This window comes from Mesocricetus auratus, unplaced genomic scaffold (genome assembly GCF_017639785.1).
Source record: "Mesocricetus auratus isolate SY011 unplaced genomic scaffold, BCM_Maur_2.0 Super-Scaffold_100676, whole genome shotgun sequence".
Classification (NCBI taxonomy): Eukaryota; Metazoa; Chordata; class Mammalia; order Rodentia; family Cricetidae; genus Mesocricetus; species Mesocricetus auratus.
This window is the reverse complement of record NW_024429266.1, coordinates 30398374-30421340: the sequence shown is the minus strand read 5'-3', so window position 1 is coordinate 30421340 and position 22967 is coordinate 30398374.

The following is a 22967-nucleotide window of genomic DNA, read 5'->3' as shown; positions in this document are numbered from 1 at the left end:
AGAGAGAGAGAGAGAGAGAGAGAGAGAGAGAGAGAGAGAGAGAGAATGTGTGTGTCCTGATAGTATCTCTCTAGGCAAGGACAGGGATACTAGTAAGGGAAGTAGAATCTCTCTCTCTCTCTCTCTCTCTCTCTCTCTCTCTCTCTCTCTCTCTCTCTCTCTCTCTCTCTCTCTGTGTGTGTGTGTGTCAGAGAGAGTAGAATATTATGTTACACACTCACAAAACACCAAATTAATTGCTACTAGTATTTGAACGGCACTTCATAGCTTCCATAGTGTTTTCACAACAGTTTCCTCTCTTACTTCTTATAACAGTCCTATAAAATTACCCACTGTGTAAGAAAGAGAATGAAAACTCATAAAATGATTTAGTTAAAATCAAACCATTGGTGATGGAGCAAGGACACCAGTGTGCTTTACACCTGAAGCAATCCTGGGAGCCATTTCTCCAGCTCCTTATATTTGCCGTATGGCTAGCATGGAGATAGAAATCTTGCATCAAATCCGGGCGTTGGTGGCGCACGCCTTTAATCCCAGCACTTGGGAGGCAGAGGCAGGCGGATCTCTGTGAGTTTGAGACCAGCCTGGACTACCAAGCGAGTTCCAGGACAGCCTCCAAAGCCACAGAGAAACCTTGTCTTGAAAATCCAAAAAAAAGAAGAAGAAAAAAAAAAAAAGAAATCTTGCATCAGGTCTACCAAACACATTGGAATCATCAGAGTTTCATATTTCTCTCAGCTTGAGCAACTTTCTGGTAAAAATGTGAAACCTGTGACTTTGTACTTTTGGGGAACTGATCCATCTATGTGGATTGTAACAACACACTTTTACAATGGTGCTGGGTAAAACAACATGCTTAATTCTCCTTAGACTTTTGCAGACTCACAAACAACATTAGCAGACTGAGGTATTTATCATCCTTTAGACTAAGATGCTTTTTGTCTGATGCTGATTTACAAAAATTTAGTCTTGGAGATTTCAGTCCATTACCATCCCCATGTAGCTTTGGGTGTGTGGTGAGGCAGCATATCATGGCAGATATGTGTGGAATAAGCAAATCATTAACATATATGGGTATGAAAGAGAGACAGGAAGAGGGCAGCATCCTTTGAGAGCATGTTTTCATGGACCAAAATTTCTCATTAGACCTTACCTCTTAAAGATGACACTTATCCCAATAGTGCCGAGCTGGTGAATAAATAAGCCTTATCACATGGGCCTTTAAAGGACATTCCAGATATGAACTATAGCAACTGGTAAGAGCTCTTCAGCTTTAATTACTTAGTTCTTTCAGAATGAGAACATTCTGCTACTCTACTGAACAGTATGTGCCAAGAAGTTGCTTAGCAAACCAAATGGTCTTGGCATAGAAACAACTTCAAATGTGCGGCCAGGGTTCAGCACAGAGACAGATGAGACAAACTTTAACATTTGAAAGAATCCCAACTTTTTAGACAATAAACCGATGTAAGCCCCACAGGTATTAGGACACTAAGGTTAAATCTGTGATATAAAGCAAAGAGAAGAGCACAAATCAAAAGGAAGGAAGCACATTAAAATATTGTAGGACTTTGAACTTGTAGCCTTCCTAAGAATAAGATCATTAAAGAAACCATAAGGAACAGATTTGAAAGTTTGGGAAAAGTTAAAAATCTGCATGTCAGAAAGCATAAATAAAATCAGGATACAAATAATATCTGAAGCAAAATATGCCTATAGTAAAATGCTACTCCTTTTGTTTTGAACAGGGTCTCACTCTGAAGCCCTAGGTGACATGGAACTTGCTATATACACCAGGCTGGCCTCAGACTCACAGAGATCCATCCACCTGTCTCTGTTCCCAAGTTCCAGGATTTAAAGTGTGTGCTACCATACCAAAACCATATGATTATTTTTTTCCAGTATTTGTTGTATTTGTGTGTGCAAGTCTATGTGAGGTTATGTGCACCCATGGGTATTGCATGCATGCACATATGTGAGTGTACAGACAGAAGCCAGAAAAGGGCATCTGATTCCTTGGAGCTGAAGTTATATGTGTTTGTGGAATAGCCTGCTTGCTATATGCATGCTGGAATCCAAACTCTGGCCCTTAACACTGAGCAACAAGCACTCTTAGTCGCTCATCTCCAGCTGTGATATGTTACTCTGAACACAGAAAATATGCAAAAGGCACATTCACAAATAAAGGAATATGTTGGGACCTGTATATGGAAGTCCATTCCATCTTGCCACAAGTTCAAAAAGCTCAAAATCATTCCTGTTGTCCAAGACATTAACAGCTGTAAGGATGTCCTGGCCTCAGTAGTAAATGGTTCCTATCTATGAAGCACCTGATGGCCAAGTAGTAAGTGCAGATACTACGGAGTGTTTTTAGGATTAAGGGAAGTAATTTCTTTCTTTCCTTCTTTCTTTCTTTCTTTCTTTCTTTCTTTTTTTTTTTTTTTTTGGTTTTTCGAGACAGGGTTTCTCTGTAGCTTTGGAGGCTGTCCTGGAACTCACTTTGTAGTCCAGGCTGGCCTCGAACTCACAGAGATCCGCCTGCCTCTGCCTCCCGAGTGCTGGGATTAAAGGCATGTGCCACCATCGCCCGGCCGGGAAGTAATTTCTATCTGCCCTTTATACATGATAATAGAAGTCTTCTGCCATTGCCCCCACCTTTGGTTGGTTACTTAAGATGATGTGTGAATAAACAGAGGTGCATTCAGTGTGGACTGAAACTGCCCTCCTGACACTATCCTATGTCTCCGTCTTTCCTTTAACATCTATAACTAGTCTTTCCCTCATCCACATCCCCCCACTCAGGAATGGACCTGGGATGCTCAGCTGGTCCTGACATCAGTCACGACAGGAATGCAAGTATCTGGCAAATACACTGGGAAGTGTTCATCACTCAAAGTCAAAGAAGTGCACCTAGTCAAAAAAGTCACAGAGACATTTTTTTGCCTGCTTAGGTTGGTTGGGGGCATACTCAATGGTAAATAATACTGGTAGAAGTGCAAGTTTTATGGAGATAAAAAATTATTTCCTTGAGTTTAGCTGGATCTATATTAGGACTATTAACTTTCAAAGCATTTGCTTTTCTTCTTGAGCTGGGGGATATACTATGCTTCTGCTTTGGAAAATTGGTTTTAAACAGATTTGTTTTCCCCGAATCAATTTTTGTTTAATGTAATCCCAAGTACACTGACAAAGTGATTTAAACTTTCCTTTTATATTCTGAGTTAGGTGTTTTCTTAGGTTGCATAAAATTTTATGATGGGAGAGATAGGAAATAAAGTCAAGAAGACTGAAAGAGAAGCAACAGGTAGGAAAAGCTGTATACGGTGTAATGTTAATTTGCATTATAAAACCACACACTCTAAGGATGATTCCAAATGGAGTACACAGATGGGACAGACAGATGAAACTTAGTATATGTGAGAATCTAGTGTGTGATTAAAATGGAGAAAAATTATTCAAAAGATGATATTGGATTGATTAACAACCTGGGAAAAAATAAGAAGAGATAAAAAACCTAAGGATATTTCTTCCTAATAGAAAAGCTAACATCCCTGGTACTGTAAGGAAGGAGTGATAGAAGAGATGGTCCTCCATGAGCACACAAGAGGTTCAGTGAAATGTCTCCTTAGTAGCTGGATTGCTAAGACCTTAAAGACAGCTGTGTGATTTGATCTAGGACATGGGAAGAAGGGCAGCATGGAGAATCAAGAATGCAAGGTACAGCCGGGCGGTGGTGGCACATGCCTTTAATCCCAGCACTTGGGAGGCAGAGGCAGGCGGATCTCTGTGAGTTCGAGGCCAGGCTGGACCGACAGCCTCCAAAACAATACAGAGAAACCCCGTCTCGAAAAACCAAAAAAAAAAAAAAAAAAAAGAATTCAAGGTACATTGTCACTGCTAGGTTATCTGGAGCTCTAAAGTTGGGCTGGTATCATGGGAGCCTTTAGGGATGGCCCAGGACCCATCAATATTATGTAGGAAGAGATATAATGGGACCTCTTGGACCTATGGGGCATCTTACCTTCCAATGGTTGCCTTTGTAGTTAGGATAGGGGCCAGCATGGCTTTCTCTAAGTTGGGGACTTTTCTTCATGAAATGACACTTGTTCACAGGGGAAGCATGCCCTGGAAGGACCGTTGGGATGTCTCCTCCCGAAATCACCTCCTTTAGAGCTAGGATTTCACGGTGTCTTAGTTTTTTCCTTTCCTTTTTCATGTCTTGATTGTAATAGACTGGCCAAGTGATCTAAATTCTTGCCTGGGTCATGAAGCAGCTTCTGTAATGTTCTACAGATGCCTGATGACAATTGGGTGATAAAACTGTCCTTTAGAAGTACTTTCTCCTCCATGTATTTTGGAGTTACTTAGTATATTTTCATATTGTCTGCCTCAGTCTCTAAGAAAAGTGATGGCAGGCTCATGGTCCCGCTGAATTACAATAGCTAGTTGAGCCTAATTGGGGGACTTCATTTTGGTTCTTTAAAATACAGCATGCGAAATGTTTGCATTCTCATGTCCTTCTCTATTCTCTATTGTCCCACCCAAATGAGTCCTCAATTTGAGAGGGACATGGCTTATTGTCACATAGGAGCAGAAAGAGTGAGGGACCTGTAAGTGTGTTATGGAATGATCGTAGCTAGTGTTTTGCTATGGAGGTCAAGGTTTGATCCAGAATAAGCACAATATTCTGGCAAGACCTATACTTATTGGTCAGGATTTTCAGTGGACTTCCTAGCTCCCTTTTAATATCTTTAAGTTCAGTAAAAGAAAAAGGCTGGTGAACATATATGGCCACAACTTCTCTGATCATTTCTTTGAGAAGTGACAGCCTAAAGGTGGAGGCGACGGGGTACCTTGGGAGCCTGGAGTGGGAGACAACCTAGTTCCCCAGTGTAAGGTTGGAGTACTGGACTTCAGCGACATTAAATTTGGAGGCTCAGAATTGAGTGCAGGTACTGAAGTGATGGGTTTAGGCATTGGATCCGTAGGTCCCTTTTGTGAGGGAACTAGCCCACAGACCATTGCTAGGATAGTGGGAACTGATTGACAGCTATCAACTAGTTCTTGGTGAACCTGAAGATAGAAGAAAAGCTGTATATGGGGAATTTCAGACCATCCTCTCTTTTTGCAAAATAGGACTGGTTGGAGGATGCGGTGCCCATGCTACAAGCAACTCCAAGGTATCATGAAAAGAAAGGCCAGAAGTCCAGATGTTTGTACTAAGAAAATGCATGTGTTGCCTTTATTGCCAGGAGAATGTGTGTGTGTCTTTATTGCAAGTGCTAAGAGGTCTCTCTCTTGTAGGAGGGAGCAGTCTCATATATAGTCTTACAACACAGTAGAAAAATTCCAGGTGGAAGAGAGCATGTTTTCCACCTGCTAGATGTTGATGTCAGTGGGGCAATGCGGGGGCAGTAAGCCAGGACTAGGAAACAGGATGCACCTGTGGCTATCAGCTGACAAACAACTCAGAGACCCTGTGGGCTAGGCCCCAACAGGAGGGATATACTCTAATCTAGGTTCCACTGGGATGGCCATTTTAGAGTCTTCAGAAGAGTATTGAAGTCAAGTCTCCTGGAGGAAAAAGACAAGGATTTTCTTAGGATTTCTAAGGTTCAATTCTGTCCAGTGTTTAAGTCAGCATCGGAGTGGCAGCTTTGGAGAGATCATGGATGGAGCTGTGTGGGGACAATACACCTTGGCCAGAGACCCACTTCCCCATCAGCCTGGGACCAGGCAGCTGTAGGACAATAAAACATAAAAACATGTTTACTAAAAACAATACAATGCCCGGGGCAATAAGTTCCTGAAAAGGGCTTGCCTATGGGAACACCCTGACCTCAACCTTTTCCAAAGACTAACCGCCTCTTCTGAGCCACCCAACACAGTCTCTGGTGTCAGGGCAGAACCAGCCAGGGGTAAGACAGGGAGCAGAAGCTTTTCTGGAGGGAAGCCTTTCTTGGGAAGTCTTATTGAGCCTTTTTGGGGCCTGCTTAACGTTTTCTTTACATCGTTGACTGGTCTCTGTGCCATCAATCCCGACACCCTCCGCACATTCTCAGATACAGGTTGAGCAGTGGGCGCGGCAGAGCTGGTTTGTCCCATCTGCACAGAAATGGAGGAGGAGAAACAGAGAAGTCTTGGGTCAGGTTTGCCCATTCTCACCCCTTGTTCTCTAGTAGACCCAGAGGGAAACTCCAGCCTGTCTGTTCAGAGGCAACCGGTGTGGTCTAGTTGGTCCATGTAGTGGAATTTATATACATTCATTCATAGCTTGGCAGTGGTTTCCCTTTCTTTCATTCTCTCCCCTTTCTAAACCAATTGAGAAGATTATGTTCCTCTTCCCTCAAGCCTGCAGGGGGTTGGGTGCTCTCTCATCTTCCCCTCCCACCCATGCCCCGAGACATCCTGTGTTTCTATGAAATTGTAATTCTTGTGTCACACACAAAAAAGTGTATTTGCTACTTGGTTTCTTGCATTCAGGGTTTGAGAAGGAGGCAAAAGATTGTGAAAGGAGAAGGGGAATCACAAGGAAGTGGGTAAACACTGAGTGTTGTGTGTTCATACAAGAAAAGAAATGGCCAAAGTCCCATGGTCCTTCTTGGGAGTCAAATGTGCTCAGATAAATTGATGGGTATCTCCCAGTACTTGGTCACCATGACATTTAAGTTCTCCCTAAGTCTTAGTTCCTATGGACACACTTGCTAAATATGGAGCAATGTCTGTGGGTAGTCTCCCAAGTGGTAGATACATGCCAGGAAAAGCAAGCAGGGACTGATAAAAAGAACTCGATGAGTCAAAAACACATCACAAAAGAGACTGAAATATTAGATTAGGGATGAGGTAACACATGAGTAGTTGGAAGATCTGACTCAGAGTTCCATCCCAGGCATGGGTGAAGATACGTTGTTCCCATTCTGTTCAGGGACATGAGAGAAGAGTTCTGTGCACTGACCTGTGGCCATTACTAGTCCTTGAAATTTGGCCACATCAAGTCCCCCTCAGAATCTCAGAGTCCCCATCTCTTGGCTTAGCAGTATAAACTCCTTCCCTGGTTCCCCATGTTATGGGGGTGGAAATCTCTCTGCTTACCTGTATGAGATTGGGTTGCCTTGTCTTTCAGGCCTCTTACCTATACTTTCTGACTCATAATATAGAAATAGCAATATAATTATTATAATTATCCATATAGAAAATAATATAGAAAAGAGGCCTCCTAGGGCTGGCAAGGAGTGTTTGAATATGGGAGAATATGGGTTGATCCTGTTCCTGACTCCTGATTCATAGTAAGTGAAAGCAGGCATTTATTGAAGCAATCAGAAAGCACCTCTCAGGATCAGTGGGGTCTTCAGATCAGGTTGACTGCTAAGTGGTCTCTTGGTTGGACATATGTTCTCCTCTCTTTTGATCTCCCTTTTTTCTATCTCAGTCCTCTCCTTCCCTCTCTCACTACTTTATCTTCTCTGCCCTGATGGTCCTTGGCTGAGATAACAAAGGTAGATGCCTGTGTTTGGCCACATTCTGTAGATGACTGCATTTCACTTGTGGGGACAGTCTCTATTTCCCTCCCACCTCTTGTCTAAGTGCCTATTCCTGGCAAACTCCTCACACTAACACAATTATGTGCACTGGAGAGTAGGACTGATTCCTGCAATGAACAGCTCCATAGTGTCTTCACTCTGGTGCATCCATTTAAATCGGATCTTACTTTCCATGTGCACTTGTTTTCAAAGGATATGTTGGGGAATGAAAACACCAAGGTAATTCTTCTAACAAACATCAGGAGGAGAGCAAAAGGCAAAAGGAAGAAATGAAGACAGTGTGAAACCCAAGGCTTTCTTCCCTGTAATGCTTTTTTCATTTTTGCTGTCATTTTCTGTCATGACCCCTCTTAACCTATAAGGCTATTAAACATTCCTCACAAGAGGTTGACAAGTTTAGAGTATCCACATTTTCTGCACAGAAAGTAGAAGACATTATAAAGTTATTTACACTAAACACCCAAATTTACGAACAATATTTGAGGCACCAGGATCAGCTAACAGAGCAGCTTTGAATTCTGCAACTCAACCTTGCAAAGATACACACACACACACACACACACACACAGCACATTAGTGCCTGTTAGGGTAAATACAGATCACTGTAACACTGCATGGCTGTTCTTTCTGCTGCAAGTCAGGTTCCCTGGCAACAACCTTCTTAAACGAGAAACTTTTCTTCTTCAAGAAAAATGTAAGGAGGATTAGAGGGTGTTAGAAAAATTCTATTTTTCATGTCCGGCAATAAAAATCCCCAGAGTCCACTCTGTTCTTCCATTCCCATATATTTGTGTTGTGCTAAGGTGCCGGGCATAGTGATATGCTAAGATTCCCAGGTGCAGGCATGGTTGATCGTTTTCGAAGCTGCTGGACGTGGTACCTGTGCTTGGTATTGGATGTGAATCTATTGAGGATGTTTCTCTTCCAGGTCTTGTTCCCAAGAGTCATGAGGATGGAGCAGAGCATTCATAATCTGCAGGGTTGGGTTGTGGGTGTCTTTTGCCGTTTTAATATTCTGCTTCCCATACTCAAGTAAGACAAAGTCAGAGAGTGTGGAAACTTGTGATTCATAGACTGATTTAACAGTGTGCAGTGTGGGACTAGCCTCCCCCCACCCCCACATCAGGGACAGATGCTGCAGCAATGAAGCTGGAGTCATTCCTTTCCTCTTCAGGCAAAAATCAGGGTTCTTGGTGTCACCATTTAAAAATGAATAAATAAAAGAATTTCAGGTTTGAGCCAGTGTGAAGCAGCATAGGGTTTTTTTTTTTTTTTTTTTTTTGGTTTTACGAGACAGGGTTTCTCTGTTTTGGAGGCTGTCGGTCCAGCCTGGCCTCGAACTCACAGAGATCCGCCTGCCTCTGCCTCCCGAGTGCTGGGATTAAAGGCGTGCACCACCACCGCCCGGCTTGCATAGGGGTTTGTTAAAGGACATATACCCAAGTGATGTGGATTCATAAGGGGTGTGTTTTAGGTGTAGGAGAGAGAGGTGCCAAATGCAGGGTTAGAAATCATTTATTTCCAGGTGTGCACAGCTTATTTATTGTCTTTAACATCTTTCCTTGAGGCGTCGTTAGAAACACACACACTGTTACTGTAGGCGTTTGACTTTATTGGTGATGTCTGAAGCTTCCTGATTGTCAGCCTGACAGGCCATTCTGAGCCAAGCTAAGATCCTTGGATAATCCCAGACGTCTTCTCCTTCGCAGTTCCCCCTACTTTTCCATCTTTCTAATGTACTTCAATTTGTTCACAGTGCCCAGACTTGGCCTACTGGAGACCAGTTCATAGAGTCACCCAGGACACCAAGACTGCATGAGCACTCCCTTCTCATTTCTCTCCTGACTAGACTGAAATTATAACCATATGGTGTCTTGTTCTGCCTACTGTTACAGGCTCTCCAAACCAAACGTGACCCAGATGAGCCACAGGCTTCCCTTTCTAACCTGTCCCTCTCCTCCTCACCAGTTAGCCCAGTAATCGCCTCATCGCCTTCCTGGAGGCAGAGTTCAGCCCCTCTTTTCCTTTCTACATGACAGTGAAATGCTGAGACCTGGGGATCCTATTTCCATAAACACTTTAAGAATCTATCCTTTCTTCCCTATTCCCAGAGCCATTCTTTTATCTTAGAACCTTAGACCCTTTGCTTGGATTATGAAATAGTCTTCCCAGATTACTTCTCCTCAGCCTCCATGGCTCTAGTGTCAAAGGTAATGTAGTAATTTTAACTGAACGGTCTCACATGTAATCCTTGCAGCCATTCTGAGCTAAGCTAATTGAAGGGGTGGGTCAGAAACCAGAAATTCAATGTCACAGCATATAGGTGAAACAAGACACGCTTAGTAATGAAATTTAACATAAATCCCCGTTGAAGGGTCTGTGCCAAGTACAAAGAAAGGGATGCACTCAGATTACTAGATTTACTACAGGTAATGTTCAGTTGGGTGGATACTGAACTTGCTTGAAGTGGTATAAGAAAGCCTGGGAATTGCTACCCGAGGGAGCGCTCATGTTTTCCTTCTTTCAAAACCATTGGATAAATACTTGGGCATCTGATTGAAGGGACACTACTTTATGTGTACTTGAAAACAGACTGTATGATCCTGTGTTTCAGCTAAGGCAACTGAGGCTCAGGGTTGAGTAAATTATCCAAAGTTCAGTAGGAAGTTTCTTATTCTTTCTTTCCACAGGCTAGTTTATCATCATCCATGTTAAAAAGTTGATTTTCAACCTTTTCTCTATATCTCAATGCCATAATAAAACCTGACTTCCCACACTTTGCTGGACCTTGTCTTTTTATCTATGGTTCTTACTGCCTGGAATAGCCTGGAATCCATTTTGATCCTTGAAAATCTCATCCTGGGAAGCCTGGAAGTAACACTATAGCTTCTAGAAAGCTGTCAAGGATTCCCACTATTTGCATTAGTCTAATAGCTGCCAGGAGCACTTTATCCATTGTTCAAGGTTGTTAAGACTTCATACCTTTTGTTCTTGACACTTGTCTTCCTCTCCTAGTGAGTATATGAACTTTATCCCATTCATTGTTGTGCCTCCCAAGTAGCCTTGTTAATAAGGAGACATTGAAAACATATGTGTAGCACAAAATATAAGTAAGCCATGGTCAGAATCTATTTCCCCAAATTTGTATGTCTAAATTTAGTCACAATGTAAATGTGTTAAGAAGTTCATTGCCATATCACCTTGAATGTGTCCATTCTCATTTTATTGTGTATTATTAGTACTGGGATGGGAGAGGTGATCATGCCATGAGTTTGGATTAGAGCTCTAACAGATTGTATTAGAGCTCCTACACAAGGACTTGGAGTGAATTTGTTCTTCTCTTCTTCCATGTGAAGACATAGCAGTCATCACATTTGCTAGTGTCTGGATCTTGGGTCTTCATCAGTCCCCCAAAATGTAAGAAAATCAATTTCTATTGGTTGCAAATTACCTAGTCTTAAATTTTTTGCAACAGTTGCACAACTAGACTAAACTCTGTATGATGTTTGCTATAGTGGTGTTGCCACACACCATGTATCAATGTTTTGGTCAATGATGGACCACACATACCACATTTGTCCCATAAGATTATAGTGGTGCTGAAAAGCCTCTATTCTTTAATAGTAATCATCATAATGTCTGAGCTGAAGTACACTGGTCATGTGTCTGTGTTAAATGTAGGTGAAATAACCCATTGTGCTGACAGGTAAAGGTTTTGCAATATACCTTTGTATAGTATATAGTGTTTGATAATGATAACAAATTTTGTTACTGGGTTATATATTTACTATGCTATTATAATTTTAGAGTGTACTCCTACCTATAAAGAAAAGTTTGTTATGAAACAATGTGCATATTACAATGGTAGCAGCCTTGTATATCCCATGTTTACCACTTCTCTAGACTGCTTCAAGAGGCAGGGTCAGTGAGTGATCATATCATTTGGGCTTAGGAAGGTGCAATGTGTGATGTTTGCACAAGAGACTTGCCCAATAGTAAAGTTCTCAGTGCATATCTTGTCATTCAGTGACACATGTCTGCTTTAAAGCTGAAGGCCTGGAAGGAAGGTGACTGCCTAGGCCTGTGTACAAATTGCTCCTTCTCCACCGTGCATGGAACAGCTTTCTTTCCTACTCCACGTTTCCATCAGTTAAGGGCTGCCGATTTCTTCAAGACTTGCATCAATGTCCAGCCTTTCCTAGATGGGTCTAGATGACTGTGACTCCCTTGTGCTGTGGACACAGGTGTCTACTCAGGTTGATAACCGATTGACAGTACCTAGTTGCCAAGGTGACACTGAGTGCCTGGTAGACTTCATACCAAGAAAGCTTGGCAGAAGTATGGAATCCAGGGTATTGACTTAATAAAAGATGAGACAAAAGGTTTGCTTTGATTAAAGAGACCGGAAAGAGGGAGGATAAAATAGCTTACTACAAAAATGTTGATTCTCAGATTTCTTGTTACTGGATATAGCATCTTGAGTAAAATCTTTGCTTTGCAATCAGTTTCCTCATACATAACACAGAAATAGTAAGACCTGTGTGATAGTGCGGTTATAAAGACCATGTGGAAGCCCACATATTGGCTATAACTTTTCATTGCAACAATGTAAGTTAATTGGAATGCAACATGAAACCGCATTTAGTGGTCAGCATACAGAGATCTCTATTCTCTGAGGTACCAAGTCTCTGAACTTGAGGTGCCACCTTCTTGTCTGCTGAAGATGGAAGAGCTTTTCCCTTTGGTCTTCCTTCTGCAAGGTGCCATAGATGATGTTCCACTATTACTGGAGCTGTAGCTGGCTCAGACCCGGCTTTCCAAGAGAGGGCTAATGAGTTGTTTGCATCTCCTCCACATGCTCTGTTGTGTTCTTATACCCAGTACTGTTCTTTTTAAGTGTCTCTTCTACCTGGGAGGTACCATCTTAGCCTGGCCAGCAATTACTAGCCCAGTGAGCATCAGTAGGAATATCACTCTAGAAGTTTCTCTGACTGGTTTAGAATTCCTAGACTGGCTTAGGTCCACTTTGTATTTCCATGATGCAGTAGGCATTGTCTCTCCATCATCGGGTTATCGCATTAGACTCCCCAGACCTTCAAAACTGGTGCATAGTACTAACTCATGGTGCGATTGCTGAATGGATGAGTAGACTTTCTCCATTGTCTCTCAGTCTTATCTTATTATCTCTGGGCCCCAACTCTCTATTCTGTCTGTTTACGTGTTGTCAGATATGAAGACCCTTCCTTCCATTTTTGACAACACATTCCCAGGTATTAGCAAAGTTGGTAACAACAACTCACATCTGCAGACACTGTTCTGGATGCTTCACTTGTATATAGTATTTTCAATGTTTCTTTATTGTCATTTATTCTTTCCTGCTAGGGCACTGGTTCTCAATCTTCCTAATTTTGCCACCCTTTAACACAGTTCCTCATGTTGTAGTGACCCTCAACCATAAAAGTATTTCATTGCTGCTTCATAACTGTGGTTTGTTAGTTATGAGTCATCATGTACATATCTGAGATGCTGGACATTTGATATGTGACTCCTGTAACTGTATTAATCCCCCCCCCAAAGAGGTTGTGACCCACAGGTTGAGAATCTGTACTGGGGACTAGCCTTAACCTAGGCTGAAGGGAAGACTACCTGCCTACAGTCCCTCCCACTCCACTAGATCCTTCAGCAAAATCCAAGTTGGCCAATATTACTGTAAGTCTATGAAGTATCTGATATCCTTATTGGAACATAGCAGTTTTTTTCTCTTTATGTTCTGTTTAAATTACTTTATTGAGTGTCAAGTAACTTAAGCCATAGGACCATGTCATGAAGGAGTGTTGTATTTGAATCTCAGTTTACTGGAGGCAGCCTGAAAAGGAGTTATAGAATATCAGCATAGAAAATACAAATGAAGGTCTAGGGAGGTTTTTCACTGTGTTTCTGAATAAACAGAAGCTAGCAAGGAGGGAAGCACCATGAGAATGTACCTCTTGGTTAATTCTAGGCCAGGAAGAATTGTTTTTCTAGTAACCTGGGAACCATGGCAAGGGTTATTTTACCCATGATGGGAGCAGCTGACTGATAGGAACGCCCAGTACAGCAAGCAGCCAGCAGCATGGTATGGAGAGACGGCGTTTCCAGGCATCTGGGGGTTGGGGTTGTGGCTCCTCAGCTGCTACTTAGGTCAAGTTACTTGTTCCGCACCCTCCCCTACCCCCAAGGACCAGTTTCCTTATACAGAAAATACCAGTCCACTTGTCCAATTTAGCCTAGTTAAACGTGAGTTTTGGCGAAACCATTTTTTTTAACTATAAATTCCTTTAAGCTCCATGTAGTGTATTCTGAATGTTACAAGAACTACACACCAAGCTAGTTGTTCTGTATTTGAAATTCAAATTTAACCAGCCACTCGATGCTTCCCCCAGAACTCCTAAGTGGGGTTTGTTGATGATGTGTTTGAATCATGGCATCTCTTTTTACACACTGACCAAGTAAGGCTGACACCAGGGAGGCAGAGGGCGAGGGATGTGGCTCATTAGGAGAGCATCTGTCTAGTCATGTAAGGCTCTGGGTTCTAAACTAGCACTGCAAAATCAGGGCAGGGTGAGTCCAGGCAAATCCATCAGCCGAGTCAGCTCCGGGGTTTATAGTAAATCTCCATTGACAAAAATAAATGTGCTACAAGCCTGGGTCTAGTGCACATAGACGTCAGTGGAGTCTGGTTCTGGCCTGGATGCCCAGACCCCAAGAGCCCTTTCTAAGTCTTCTGTCTTCTGGGTTTTTCTAAACCCCACAGGGATGGAGTGGGGACACTGGTTCTGTCAGTGCCCCTTCCCAAACTCCCCACTCTTCCGCTGTTTCCCTCTTCTGTAGCCCAGGCATGTCTAGCCCTTTAAAAAAAGATTTCCTTTCATTACCTTTAAATGTGTGTAGGTGTGAGGGTGTGTGCATTCGGCTCTGTAGACGTACCTGCAGGTGTCCTTAGAGGCCAGAGGAGCCAGAGCCCTTAGAACTGTGTTATAGGAACTCGTGAGCCACCTGATGTGGGTGCTGGGAACCCAACTCCAGTCCTTGGGAAGAGCTACATGTGCTCTTAACCACTGAGCCTTCCATACAGGTCTGTGACATACAGTCTGCCCAGGGTTCCCAGGATCGCTTTAAGAGGTGAGGGGCTGACAGGAAGGTAGACCTGCCCAAAATGCAAGTTGGGGAGGAAGGGTTTTTTTTTTACTTTAATTTCCATATCAGTGCTTATCACAGAAGGAAGTCAGGGCAGGAACTCAAATAGGGCAGGATCCTGGAGACAGGAGCTGATGCCGAGGACATGGAATGGGTGCTGCTTACCAGCTTGCTCCTCATGGCATGCCCAGCCTGTTTTCTTATAGAACCCATGATTACTAACCCAGGGATGGCCCCACCCATAATGTGCTGGGCCTCCCCCATTGATCACTGATTAAGAAAATGCCTTACAAGCTTGCCTACAGCCTGATCTTATGGAGGCATTTTCTTAATTGAGGTTCCCTCCTTTAGCTTGTGTCAAGTTGACATGAGAGTATCTGGCATATTAGCTTTCTGATAGTGTATCAAATACCCAAGATAATCAATGTAACAAAATGAAGAAGTTTATTTTTATTCACATTTGTGTAGGTTTCAGTCCTGGTTGGGCAGGCCCACTGCTTTTGGACCTGCATTAAGACAGCAAATCCCATGAGGAGCACATGGTACCGTAAGATGCCCATCTCATGGTGACCAGGAAGGAGAAACAGAAGGAAAAGGAAGGAGCTGTGTCAGATCACAACCCCAGTGGCCTAAGACCTCTCAGCAGACCTCACTTAGTGTTACCCCATCTCCAGAGCTTCAAGATGGTGAGCAAGACTTAGCATGTGGACTTTTGTCGGGACATTCAAGAGCTGAGCAGTTGTTACCTGCTAGAGTGCCTGCTTTAAGCACACAAATGAACTCTGGTTAATTTAGGCTCAAACCAAATGATTGAAAATATGTAGAATGAGGAACAGGATCATCAGGAAGTCCAAGATTCAGTCTGAGGACTTCATAGCTGCTCAAAAGGGTCAGCTGTCACAGAATGGTGCATGAGGGCTGAAGACCATACCGATGGTCACCTTTCTGTGTTTTTCTGCTCGGATACTGGGAGATGATGGGTATCAGCACTGATGAATGGGATTATCCCACACAGATGCTCCTGTGGTCCTCAAGACTCTGGAGCAATGCCAGTTCCTTGGCAGAGCCTGGGTGCCCATCTGTATCCTTGCTGCAGAGCAGGAAGGGAAGGGATGAGCAATCAGTATTTTCAGCACTGAGAGTGGGAACTGATTCTTCCTCCCACTAAGATTCATGAGATAGGGGACTTCCAACACAGCTGACAGTAAGCTCGATAGATTCAGGGGGATCTTTCAGAGTGTGCAAAAAGGAGGTGCAGTCTCAGCCATAGGTGAACCCGAAGTGAAAACCAGCAATGACCCACTACATCTTTCTGTCTCTGTCTATCTCTGTTTGCCTCCCCTCTGTTTCCCATCCTTCTCTGGTTTTCACTGTAGGAAATCAGCTGTTGACCATCTGTTTCCTCTTCTTTCAGAAACACCTCCTAATCCTCCCCGAGGCCTTCTCTTCGACTTGATGCATAGTCCTGTTGACCTAGAACTTGCTGTGTAGACCAGGCTGGCCTTGAACTCAGAGATCTGAGAGCCTCTTCTTCCGGAGTGCTGAGATGGAAGGTGTGTGCCATCCCACAAAGTCTTTCGTAATGTCTGTAAGTGATTCTATTTTCAAAATCTTTGGTCACTCAGATCATGAGCCAGTCATGACATCTCCGAGAGAGGAACAGATGGCTACTTCTTTCCAGTGCATTAGAGGTATTTTGAGGTGATGAGAGTGAGTCACAAATGGAGACAAAGGACCAGCAAGATGGATCAGAAGGTAAAGATGCATACTGCCAAGCCTGAGTACCTGAGTTAAGCCCTGGGTTCCATACGGTGGAAAGAGAGAACTGACTCCTGAAAGCTGTCCTGTGACCTCTTCTATACTTGCACTGTGGTTTGCACACCTGTGCATGCGTACACTGAAGAAATATTAACAACATAATAGAGAAGAGAAATGGAGTCATAAAGCAGAAAGATTTGCAGGTCTGGCTTTGAGGTGAGCCACTGCCATAACAAGGCAAGTGTGAGCTTTCTGGGTACTTGCCGATCAGAGATGGCCTAAGAGGATGTGTCGTTAGGCAGTTAACCTCACAGAAGATTCATTTGAGTATCCTTTGGTCAAGTATTTACTGGATACTCGTTCTGTTGACTCAGTTCTCATGGCACTTTGGAAATTATTTTAAAAGACCCTTTAGCAGCGCACATTAAGAAACCAAGGGGAGGCATTAGTGACAGTGCTCAGTGATTAGGAGCACTTGCTGCTCTTGGAGAGAACCCAACTTCGGTTCTCAGCACCTATGTCAGGCAGCTCACAACCACACTCTAGCTCATTCTCCAGCTCCAAGGGATCCAAACCCCCTTATGGCCTCTTTAGCCACCTGCACACATGTGGCATACACACAGATACACACACACACACACACACATAAATAAAAATTTTAAAAATCTTTAGAAAAAGAAACCAAAATGATCAATAATTTTCTCGTCAGCACATGGCTGCTATATATCACAGCTAAACCATTGGCACAACCCAGGTATCCTGGAGTGAACCCCACTCCTCTTGCTACCAGGGAAAGGGACAGAGAAGACAGAGGGGAAGTGGTGAGGGATGACACTTGTCTCTCTTCAGGTTGTAGGTAGACTATGCTTGCCTCAGATAGGTGGAGGTTTTTGTCTTTTCTTTTGACTCTGGGCAAAGTGAATTATCTTAGTCTATGGTAGCAGAAGGTTCAGGAAGCCCATATGGGCCAAGGGTCAAACCAGATCAATGTCAGTAGAGGGATTTCTCCAGTTCTTCCTGTTAAAGAAGAAGCATGAGAGGTCTTTGTGAAGGACAAACAAAAATCAAAGCAAAACAAATATCCCCCTCAAACAAAACATCACATCCAGAGCTATTCAGGTCTGGATACATATTCCCTAGTGGGCTGTTACTCCTAGGTTTTACACCAAAACTCCAAGTCTCTTCTGGAATGCATTTAAAACTGGATACATACTGCCAACTCCCAGACCAGGCTCAGATCAAGGAACATCTGGGTGTTCTCATTGGCAGCAGGTGGGAAGTGACAGACATTTGTGGGAGGGATTAGAGATCGGTGATGACATCGGGAGACTGGGAACCATCTCCATGTAGATGCCTGTTAATACATCCTCAGGTCTCCATAGTGACTAAGTCTTTATACACAGTCTGTATCTTCGAAAGTTCCCTCACATTGTAAGAGGGAGACAGCACATTTTGACAGTGGTTGCTAAATTCAGATGAATGGCGTGGTGCCAGGCTGTGTAAGAGTCTCTCTTGCAGCTTTTGACACAAGGTTGGGAACCTGTCATTCATCCAGCCTGAAAATGCTTGCAAGCACCAGTCTGAGAACCCATCTTGCCATTTAGAGCCTGCACTCTGGCAGAGATGGGTTTCACTTTGGCTCTGCTTGGCTACTTAACAATTCTATTTTCTTGCCATATAGTTTGCCTTTTGAGCCCTCAGTTTCCTTGCCTGTAAATGGGTTGGTAGCTAGTATGTCCTTCACAGTGTAGTATACAGAGTGAGCAAAACAGCACAGAACTGAGAGTGTAAGGCCAAAGCCATGGTTCACCCAGAGGATCATCACAACACTAACTGCTATCACCATCATCATATCTCTGTAACAGTGCTTTTCCATTGTTCTGGCTTCTTTTATGCCTCACCTATTATCACAGTACATGTAATGTTACATATTAAGAGTGCTCAGTTGTATAAAATCTCCTACTTAGACAATCAGAAAAAGGCACATTCTCTCCTTTCCCTCATCTTCCAAGTTTTGCTGCAAGTTTTTTCTTGTGAAATGTACGAGAGGCTATGATGGGGGAAATGCTCACTTTGTAAGAAAAGGATTTCTCCACCACCAAAGGAAGGTATGAGGTGGGAACCCTGGAGTTCACATCTGTTTTCCCACCTTCTGTCTTGCTCATATTTTGTTTTTCTCTCTGCCAAGTACCAGGAAACATGAATATAGAGACAAGGAATAACTGGGTGTAACTGGGATAACAGACCAGCTGTTTGCAGTAGGTCACCTCTTCCTTTATTTCATGCCCACCACATTGCCATTCTTCATGGTTATGCCATTCAGATGTTTGCTCAGGATGTACGTATGCCCATCTTATATATGGCACTCAATCCTATACATCTCTGGGGCAGCTCATTCAGATGATAGAACAGATATAAATGTGGGCTCTTGCCTCTACAAGACAAGACTTGGTATATAATTTGATGAAATTAATAGACAAGGCTGATCCAGGTAGTTATCAGTGCAGTATAGTGCCAGAGTGGGGTCAGTGAAGTCAGTGATATCCTGTGCCAGGTCAACTCTCTGATCACACATTCTGATTAGTAAGAGGGGCGGATGACTTTCATGAAGGTTTTGGAGTCATTCTCATCAAAGTTTGCCACAAATATTAGGGGCCGTTTTTATACATTCCCAATCAGGTTAGAAACCAAAGCTCTGTAAATCTTGTCCTCTTGTAGACAAAGTTACCATCTACCACTTTAAAGTAAAAATATTGATCACTTCTGTATTTGATAGCACCTTTGCCAGGTAACCTTTGGCCATGAGGAATTTGGGAGCCAGCTCTAGTCTCAGCTAGGTCTGTCCACTTGGGGGAGGGGGGCTCTGGCAAGAGAAAGCACTTAACTAGTTCTCCCAGGGATGTGATAGAGAAGCTGGCATCTGCACAGCAGGGGTTCCAGTGCACAGGTAGAACAAATCAGACCAGCTGAAATCCCAGCATGGATGTGGGAGGGGGCTCATGAAGTTCCATTATCTTAAGAGGTATTGGAAACTCATGGTTTTGGGGGAGGGAAAATCAGTTTTCTTCAGGGATGTTGGCCCTGAGAGACTACCCACACTTCAGAAGATGGTCCTGCACCCATGAATATATAGGCAGCACTAAATGGACTCAGTAGGTCTTGAAGGAGCGGGGGTGGAGGAGCACATAAAATTGGGAGAGAAAAAGCAGTGGGAAAGAAGATAAGAGAGGAGCTGGAGGGGAGAAAATGAGGGTGGATTTGATCCCAACCCTTCTCTACAGAGGGGAGGCAAATGGGTGGCCCAATGCTGAGGTTTACAAAGTGAAGCCCATTGTGAATAGCACTGACTCAGCTGGTAAGAAAGTTATAGTCTCCTTCCAAGTCCAAGTCAATTGAGCTCACTGAGAGGAGGTAGTCCCGCCAGAGGAGCAGGGGTCCACATGCTTGCAAATTAATTCAGTGTTTTCTTCTGACAGGGAAGGTTGGAATTTCTCAGTGAAGATTACTCTTGTGGAGGAGAAATGTGACTGACTACACTTAGACTAGAGCTATCATAGGTAGTACATTACTGCCACTTCATCAAGCAGAGTAGATGTGTTTTGTTTTCACCTACATCCTTTGAAGTACTGGCAACCAATATCACTTAGGTACCAGACTGTGGGAGTTCATATAGACATGGACATAACTATTAATGCATCATTGGAATTGTATAAAAACCAAACTTCCCACCACACGCATCTTTTGAATGTTTCCGCACATTTTTAAAGGAAGACCAAAAATGGGGTAGTAAACTTGCATCTTGGTAGTCACTTACCACTTTTGCATGAGAAGATTACACGGAGCACTGTTTTTTTTTTTTTTCCTATCTGGCCCTCTGTGAACTTCTCCTTTGAATTTCTGTTGAACCACAGTTTCTCTGCAGGTTAACTTGATGATTCACTGTTGACCTGTGGGTGTTAGAGATTAAGACATCAAAATACTTTCATCATCTTCTTGTGTTTACAGTGGATTTTAAGTCAAAATACTGCTTTTAAATTATTATTATTATTATTTACTGAAGCATAAGGTGCCCGCCAAAAAGAGCATAAATGTTAAACATCTAGTTTGAAGGAATACATGTATATAAAGAATATTTACCTGTTTACCTTGCCCTGAGATCAGAAAACAGATAAAGCCAAAACTATAGAAGCTCCTAGATCAATCTCTTGCTTACGGCTCCCCTCTCCCTCCCACCAGAATAACCAATGTCTTCATTTCTCATGCTGCTGATTAGGTCTGCATGGGGGAGTCATACTCTAATGCAAAAACAATCTTTAATTTACAAAAGAATTTTAAATCTCTAAAAGCAAGTGTCCTTCAGGGACTATTTAGTAAATAGCTCAATGCAAATTCTGTCACCTTTGGATACAGCTGAAAAGTTTGAGGTTGCAGTTGAATTTTGCCTTTATTTTTAAATACTTTCCAAAGCAAAGAAAACTTGAAAGGATGGTATAGCATTGTTTTTCTTTTTTTCCCCTGAGTCACTGGAGTGTCCAAATTTAAAGCTGACCATTGCTAATGCTATCCAAAAGAAAGAGGATTGCCTGGGGGAAGTCAGTATGGGGAGTCGGTGTTCTTAAGCACTTGTGCTGAAATCATTTCAACTTCCCAAATTCCACAAAAAACAAATCCTACATGCCCATTGGCAGGAGTCCTTTCAGGGCCTTAAGCGTAGACTGGATATAATAAGAGGCCCAGAGTACAGAAGTCCACAAAGCAGAGATTCTGTCTTGTTAAGTATATATTTTCAAGGCAGAATATACAAGCATATGATACCCATTGTTCTCAGAGGAAATGTGTGACACCAAATCTATCAGAACTTTAGTGTTTATAGGACATGTAAACAGCAAGGCAAGTCCGTATATTTATGTATGAAGCTTATGTTTTTTTTTTTATGAGACAGGGTTTCTCTGTATTGTTTTGGAGGCTTTCGGTCCAGCCCGGCCTCGAACTCACAGAGATCTGCCTGCCTCTGCCTCCTGAGTGCTGGGATTAAAGGCATGCGCCACCACCGCCTGGCTTGAAGCTTATGTTTTATGCACACCAGTGTATTACAATACATAGTGTATTTGATGAATCTCATCATGACAAAGCTTGGAGGTTTGCAGAAGTGATCATAGCACAAATGGACACTCCATCAGGAGGAAAATACACTTTTAAAGAGAGGAAGTAATCGTCTTTCAATTTGTTTAGTAATTAAATTAGTGAAGAGTAATTAAACCCCTGTCTTACTTTAAATAGCATAGAGTAGTCATGGCTACTGAGAATGCTTTTGGTAAGAAGAATCAGCCCATAGGGGCACTTTTGTGTTTATTTCTTTAAGCAAATATGTGTGTAAGTGTCACCAAATTGTTGGGTATAAAGTAAGAATCAGTCAGTCTTACTACTGTATGATATACCACTCTGAGCATTCGTTAACATCTCCATTAATTTGTGTTACTATTTGATGTTATTTCTAGTCTTTGCTTGTTAAAAATAGTGCTGCCATAAAATTCACTTTCTCTTTTTGTTTTTGTTTTGTGGTTTGGAATTGAACCCAATGCATTGTACAAGCTAGGTAAGCTGCTATACCCCTGAGCTACACCCATAGTCTTGTACATATGTTTAAAAAGGACACACACACTAACACATCTGTTTAATATATATATTAAACACACACTGAGGAATGAGATGTCTTATTTTTAAGCCACATTAAGATTTAGATAATCACAGTTTTTCCAAACTGGTAGTGTTAGTTACTTGTTTTCTTGTTTCTGTTACAAAATACTCAACAAAAGTGCCTGAAGCAGGAAAGCTTCATTTGGGTCCTGGTTTAAGGAGGGATGGAGTCCATCAGGGATGGGAGGTGTCGTGGTGGGAGCATGAGACAGTTGGCCACATTGTTTGTAGTCAGGAAGCAGAGACAGGTGAAAGTTGGTACTCAACTGATTCCTTACTGTTCCCACCCCCCTATTAAATCTGGGGTCCCATGGATGGTGTTGCTCACAATCAGGAGGTTCTTCCTTCCTCGCTAAACCTCCCTGGAGATATCCTCACAGACATGCTAAGAAGTGTGCCTCCTGGGTGATTCTAAACCCAGTCAAGTTAACAACGAAGTAACCACCATGTATGGTTGTCTGAACACTGGTGTGTGAGAGTTTAGGTTGTTACACTTCCTTGAGCACTTGATTTTTATCTTTGCATTCCAGATGTTCCTGTGGTACCACAAAGTAGTTTAGCAGACTTTCAGAAGATGGGTTATGTATTGCCTGATAAAAGATATGGGAGAACAAGTCCAAGAGAGGACCAGAAAATGTCCTCAGGAAAGGGGCTGGTAGGAGCATTTAATATAAAACTCGAGAAACTGCAGGTAAGGCAAAGTCACACATAATGCACCTCCAAAGTATTCTTTTTGTAGAAACTTAGAGTTTATAGCACAAATGAGCTTCATTTGCTCCTTTATTGCCTTGAGCT